Source organism: Capsicum annuum, chromosome 12 (genome assembly GCF_002878395.1).
Source record: "Capsicum annuum cultivar UCD-10X-F1 chromosome 12, UCD10Xv1.1, whole genome shotgun sequence".
Taxonomy (NCBI): Eukaryota; Viridiplantae; Streptophyta; class Magnoliopsida; order Solanales; family Solanaceae; genus Capsicum; species Capsicum annuum.
This window is the reverse complement of record NC_061122.1, coordinates 7,158,265-7,166,059: the sequence shown is the minus strand read 5'-3', so window position 1 is coordinate 7,166,059 and position 7,795 is coordinate 7,158,265.

The window sequence follows — 7,795 nt, the reverse complement described above, 5'->3', positions numbered from 1 at the left end:
TACGAAATACATACCATATTCATATTAAACAGTAACAAATATAACTATACTATATATCTTCATATGTATTTGCGAAATACAAAGGTGACTCATATAAAATAAGAATATACATATGGATCAGGTATGTATTTTGTAAATACATATGCAGAGCTATATGTATTTTATACGGTGTTGGATTTGTGTACATACTATGTCATTTTAGAGGGTAACATATGTACTTATTTATTTTCTTTTACTGTTTAAGATATGTATCATGTATTTTTTTTTGTCACTTATATGTATATGTATATAATTGTCATTTTTGTTATAGAGATTTTATGTCTTATATGTTTATATATACATGTGAGTCGGATATTATTTCTGTAAATACATATGCAGATATATATGTATGTTTTTTACCGTAAATACATATGCAGATCTGTATGTCTATTTATTTTATATATTTTTTGAATATGTATATGTGTTACAGATATTTGTCTTTTAAAAATAAAAGATAGAGATAGAAGGGTAAAAAAAAAAAATAGAAAAAAAACAAAAACGAAAATAAAAATTCAAAAAAAAAGAAGTGAAAAAGGAAAAAAAAAAGGGAAAGAGAAATAGAAACTAGAAATAGAAGTGTAAAAACAAAAGCGATTTTAAAAAAAACGGAAAAAAAATGAGAAAAGGAAAAAAAATGAAAAAAAAAAAAAGAAAATAACGAAAAAGGAAAAAAAAGAAGAGAAGTAGAAGTGAGAAAATCAAGTGGAAAGAAAGAAATGATACAAAAATTAAAAAGATTAAAAAAATAAAAAATTAGAGATATAAGAAAATGATATTTTGAAATTTTGAAGATCATGGAAGTAATAAACTTCATATTTGAGTTTGATTTGGAAAAGGAATCTACTATAAATAAGAATAATTTATGAGAATTTAATTAGATGTGATAATTATTCCTTATTTAACTCAACTAATTTGAGTAAAACAAGGGCAATAAATGTTGTTGTATGTGTATTTGTATAGCAACAGTTTAATTAAATATAAAATACAATTTATTATTTTTCGTAATTATGAAACTATTGCTATAAAAGTTACAATTAAGGCTCTATAGTTGTTATTTCTGAAATTTTTCCTTTAAATTAAAAAGAAAAAAGAAGAATTTATGAAAATAATAAATTTATTATTTTTTCGGATGATGCTGACGTGGCACTGATGTGGTGCTGATGTGGCACTAACGTGACAGTGCGTGTAAAACACCACACCACATGCAAGTGGTGTAATGCCTGACAGGGTGAAAAAAGTATCATTTTTTTTATAGTTAAGGTGTGTAATAGGTCACTAATATAGTTTAGGTGTGGCTTAGACTTTTCGGGTATAGTTTAGGGTGCAAACGATGCCTTTTTCCTTAAAGTTATTTAAGACTAAAAAGGACCTGATTCATATACAAAATTTTGGTGATTCTTTACACTAGTATACAATAATTTGTGTATTTTTCAAGAATACATTTTTGGTCTCCTTTTACGTTTTTTCATAGAAGTTTACATTTTTGCTCTCCTTTTTGCGCTACTTTTCGGCCTATATTACCTCTCCTAACCTCTGTTACAATCAACCTCCAACTCACACCTCCGTACTAACGCATCTACGCACCTTCTTATTAGCTCATCCTGTAAAAATAAGTAAAAAAATAAGATAATATGTGAAAGAATTACTATGTGTATTCTTGAATGAATAATAACTGTACAGAACACCTCTATTTATACAAGTGGTTAAACCCTAAACCTTAACAATTAAAGGAAATAAACTATTACATATACCCAAAAAAGGAAAATAATCTCTAGAGTACTAAAAAGATATATTTTGTACACTAAAAAAATATTATGTATACTTAAAGAAAATATTCACCTAAATTAGAAAATTCCAACACCCCCCCCCCCTCAAGTTGGAGGTGAGGAAGAAACACCCAACTTGCCAAGGAGTTATGATGCACAGGTCCGATCAATGATTTGGTGAAGATATCGACAAGTTGTGAAGATGAATTCACAAATGACAAAAAAATTAACCCCGCAAAGTACTGTTGACGGACGAAGTGACAATCAGTTTCTACATACTTCGTTCGTTCATGAAAAATAAGATTCTTTTCGATATGAATGGCAGCTAGACTATCAGAGTGAAGAGACCGACAAAGAGATTGGAACAGAAAGATCTTCAAATAAACGCACCAACCAGGTGAGTTCGGCTACTACTCGTCTCATCGATCTATACTCGGTTTCAGCTGAACTGAGTGAGATTGAAGCTTATTTCTTTGATTTCCACGAGATAAGATAAGAGCCAAGGGAGATATAAAATCCACTAATTGATTTTCGAGAATCCGGACAAGTACCCCAATCAGCATCGCAAAAAGCAAGTAGTTGAAATGATGGAGAACTAGACATAAAAAAACCAAGACCAGGATCCTTCAATAAATAACGAAGAACTCTCAAAGCCGCATTAGAATGGGGAACTCATGGATCCAGCATATATTGACTGAAATGCTGGATGTTGAATGAAAGATCTAGCTTTGTGTGATTCAGATAATTCAGTTTTCCAATTAAATGTATATACAACATTGGGTCTTTGATTGAAATTCTCTCATCTGCCTATAATTTGATAGAAGGGTCCAATGGTGTAGTAACAAGAGAGAAATGTAAAGAATCAAATTTTGTCAACAAATCTATAATAAACTTACGTTGAGATAGAATCAATCCATGTGATTCTCTAATGACTTCCAAACCCGGGAAAAAATGCAAATTTCCAAGATCTTTAATCTTGAACTCGACATCTAAGAATATTTTCAAATCCTGTAATTCTACTTCATCATTTCCTGTTAATAGTATGTCGTCGACATAAACTGCAACAATAAAAAATTGAATTATTTGATTTCTTAAAAAATAAAGAGTAGTCATTTAAAGAATGACTGAATCCTTTGAAGTTGAGTGTTGCAGTAAGCCTTGAGTACCACTGTCTGGATGTTTGTTTAAGTCCATAAATAGACTTTTTCAACAAACAAACATGGTTAGGCGAAGGTGCAGTAATCCCAACAGGAAATTTCATATATAATTCTTCATTAAGATCTCCATGTAGAAAGGCGTTATTGATATCCAACTGAAAAAGAACCCATTCTTTTTTCACAGTAAGTATGCATCTCACAGTAGTCATTTTTTCCACCGGTGAAAATGTATCATTGTAATCTGAAAATGTTTCATTGTAATCTACTCCCCCTTTTTGTATATCAACTCTAATAACCAATCGGGCCTTATACCTTTCAATACTCCCTTCTGAATATTGCTTGATCTTATAAACCCATTTACAGGGCAATGCTTTCTTTCCTTAAGGTAAAACAACAACATTTCGAGTTTTATTCAATTCTAGAGCTGCTAATTCCTTATCCATAGCTTCTTGCCATGCTGGAATATGCATTTCCTGCTCATTGTTAATAGGTTCATGAATACTAGAAACGGAGTTGAGCATGATTTGACTAGGAGAAGACAATTCATTAAAAGGAAAAGAAATAGGGGTCACGGGACTAAGAAAACATGTAGAACTTACATCTGTGAATTGAAGAGCATTACAAATATAATTCTGAAGATAAGATGGTGTTTTAGTTATCCTAGAAGACTTTCTAAGCACGGTATCCAAGATTTGATTTAGACGAGGAAAAGTGCAATTTTCGGTAGAAGTAGGAGAAGGGTATGAAACAAAGATCGGAGAATGAGGAACTGAATTAGTGGAATCAAAAGTTAGCATAGTAGGATCAGTAATTGAAAAAGTAGAAAATGAAGTAAGATAATCAGATTCTGGTTCTAATAGATATAAAGGAAAATTAGAGCTTGTAGGTGCATCAGGAATATCAAAATTTGATGAAGGAGAAATAGGAAATAATTTTTGATAAATATTTGACTTATCCAAAAAAGAAAAATACATGAAAAATCACATCTCTAGAAATAAAAATATTTCTTTTGTTTTGAGATTCATTACCTTATATTCCTTTTTTCCATAAGAATATCCTAAGAATACACAAGGCAAAGCCCTTGGATCAAACTTTGTTCTATGATTAGATAAGGTGGAAACAAAACATAGGCAACCAAAACATTTGAGATTTGAATAAATAGGTTTAGATTTTAAAAGAACTTCAAAAGGTGACTTATATTGTAAGATTGAGGAAAAGGAAATCTGTTTATAAGGTAAGTTGTTGTTAACAAGCATTCTCCCCAGTAAATAATAGGTAAATGAGATTGATATAGTAAAGCCCTTGATGTTTCTAGTAAGTGTTTGTGTTTTCTCTCTACTATTCCATTTTGTTGTGGAGTGTAAACACAAGTAATTTGGTGAATGATTCCTTTTTTGAGAAAAAAATCAGATTGTATTTTACCACTTCCTAATTCAAAAGCATTGTCTGTTTTGATTATTTTAACCTTGGTATTGAATTGTCTTTCTATCATGGAAAGAAATGATTGTAAAATGGAAAAGGCATTTGATTTAGTGCTAAGAAGATGAGTCCAAGTGGCTCTACTAAAATCATCAACAATTGTTAAAAAATACCTAAAACCATCATGTGTGGCGGTTTTATAAGGTCCCCAGGTATCCACATGTATTAAATCAAAAATTGCTTTAGTGAAAATAACACTTTTAGAAAAAGATAACTTTGATTGTCTAGCCATTGAACAAATAGCACAAGGAGAAGAAAATCTTGTACAAGATAAAGAGACTGAAACAATCTTCTTCATATTACTCAATGGCATGTGACCTAACCTATAATACCATAGTCTTTCTTTTACATTGGAATCAAAGAAACTCAAATAAGAAGTAAAGACATTAGCTACTGAATTTGAAAAGGACAAACTATTAGAGCTAAAATTAGATAAATTTTCTGTAGACTCTGTTGATTGACTCTTTGTGGAAACTGTTGATTGAGTTAACTTGAACACATATAGACCTCCTTATTCTCTACCAAGCACTTGAGGGCTCTTCAGTGAAGGGCCCTACAACATGAAACAAGTATTAGAAGTGAAAAGTATGAATTTTTTGAAGTTGTTTATACAATTTATGAATAGAAAAAAGATTGAATTTGAAAGAAGGAACGTAAAGGATATTATGCTGTAGTAGATTCCTTAAAAGATATACAGATCCAAAATGAGTAACTTTCACTTTATGGAAATTAGGAAGAGTAAACATGATAGGTTTGGACATGGGACTTAAATTAGAAAAGAGACTTTTATTGAAAGTCATATGCTCAGAGGCTCCACTATCCATTATCCAAGAATTGTTGTCAACTTTAAACAAGCAAGCATATGAATTGAAAAACTTTGTCATAACAGCACAAGTGAGATTAGCAGACACATCAGTGGTTCCTGAATTTTTCTAATTCATTTTCTGCAAAAACTGCATGAGTTGTGCAACATTTTTTTGACTGAGTGACATACTATCCGTAGTATTATTCAATTTCTGCAAATTTTCTTCACCTGTTCCAAAAACATTGTTAATCACAACTCCTTTTTGATACCTTTTGATCTTGGTGAACTTGAAATCTGCAGGAAATCCATGAATTTTGTAACACCGATCAATAGTGTAACCTACTTTCTTGCAATAGTTACGTGTCAAGTTTTTTTTCTTAATGAGATTGCCTTGTTGAATCTTATACTCATCAAATTTTCTTCCACCTCCATTACCAACAAGAAAAGAAGTTGGATTCTCCTAGGTAAGTAGGAGTCGCATGAATTTCTCTCTGTTTTTCATCTTGAATCACAAGGGAATATGCCTGATCAATATTAGGGAGAGGGGAAGACAACAGAATATTACTTCTAACCCCTATGAAGGAGTCATTTAGACCCATGAGAAATTGGAGCAGCCTCTCAACTTGATGGGTTTTTTCTCCCTTTTCTTTTGCACCACATCCACACTCACAACTACAAGCAGAAAAGGTGTTAAGAGCATCTAATTATCCAATAGACTTTTCATTTTAGTGAAATAAGTAGAAATACTTAAATTTTCTTGCACTACAATATTTAAATCCTTTTGTAATTGAAATAATTTTGCTCCATTGACCTGACCAAATCTATCTTCTAGATCGGACCATAAGACTTTGGCACTTTTGGAATATAGGACAGATTCAACAATTTCCTTTGATAGGAAATTCAAGAGCCAAGACAAGACCATGTTATTATATCTTGCCTAGGTTGTCTGAAGATTTGTATCAGTAGGAACAGCTAGAGATCCATCAATGAATCCTAGTTTGTTCTTGGCTGAAAGTGCAATCATAACTGCCCTTCTCCGGCCACCATAACTCCTTCCATCAAAAATGGTGGAGACAAGGCTCATGCCGGGATGATCAGAAGGGTGTAGTAGTAAGCATGTGACGAATCAACTGCATTAATTGCAGGGATTTCATCATTTTTTTCAATAGTTTCGATTGAAAGATTTTGAACTTCACCCATTTTAGTTAATAAGAGAAAAGAGAAAATGAATACTGAATGAAAAGGAGAAAAAAAAATCAGCAATAGTTATATGAAAAAAAATAACACTGCTCTTGATACCATGTAAAAATAAGTAAAGAAATAAGACAATACGTGAAAAACTTACTTTGTGTATTCTTGAATGAATAATAACTGAACAGAACACCTTTATTTATACAAGTGGTTAAACCTAAACCTTAACAATTAAAGGAAATAAAATATTGCATATACCTAAAAAGGAAAATAATCTCTAGAGTACTAAGAAAATATATTTTGTACACTAAAATAATATTATGTATACTTAAAAAAAATATTCACCTAAATTAGAAAATCCCAACACATCCTTACACCTCCGTATTGGCGCATCCACGCAACTGATTATCTAAATTGACTTTAAATGATATATATATATATATATATATATAGTTGATCTTTACATTGTTATACATAACTTTAACTTGTAAGATCTTAGAAAATTAAGAATTGGTATATATATCAAGAGTATATTCACCCCCAATTATATAATCTATCGAAACTTCAACATGAGTACTATAACATGAGCATTGGATGTTGCATTCTAAGAAAATTGTTCATAGAGACGTAAAAACTACGAATTTAGTTGTCGACAAGGAAGGAAGAGTGAAGATAATAGACTTTGGAATTTCTCGAGTAGAAGCTCCATGTCCTATCTGCCGAAACTAGCAAGGTCGGATACATGGCTCCTGAGGTTCTTCTTGGAAGCCATCGACACACAATAAGAGTCTCGCGATTGTTTTTCTTTCACAAGATTATAATGTACAATAGATTAGCTTTGGCCATTGAAGCTTCTATATGTTTATATCAGAACCATTCTTTCAAGTTTATTTTTTATTTTTGTAAAATCGTTCTTTTAGATCTTGGCTTGCAAATCAATGTTAAAGTTCTGGAATTCTTCAAGTTAACATCCTTCAATGTCTAGGCAAATAGATGAATAGCGCACACTGTTGAATTGTCAATTTCAATTGTCAGAAATGATCAGCCTTTTGTATTAGTTGTTAAAGTTTTTGTTCCAATTAGTCGAGGTTTAAAAATGCTAGGTGATTCTTTTCATCTGTCCAAATCTTGATAGATAGAATTATGTGTCGGTGGGAGGTAGCATGTACCTTGTGAAATTAGTCGAGGTGTGTACAAGCTGACCTGAACACCACCATTACAAAAAAAAAAAAATCGTATCTTTCACATGGATCTTCTGCACTCCATTAAGATGCATTAAAGCAGATAATCTGTCTTATAATCTATCGAAAACAATGCCTTTACCTTCTCAAGATAAGGTAAGTCTAGGGAGGATGGTG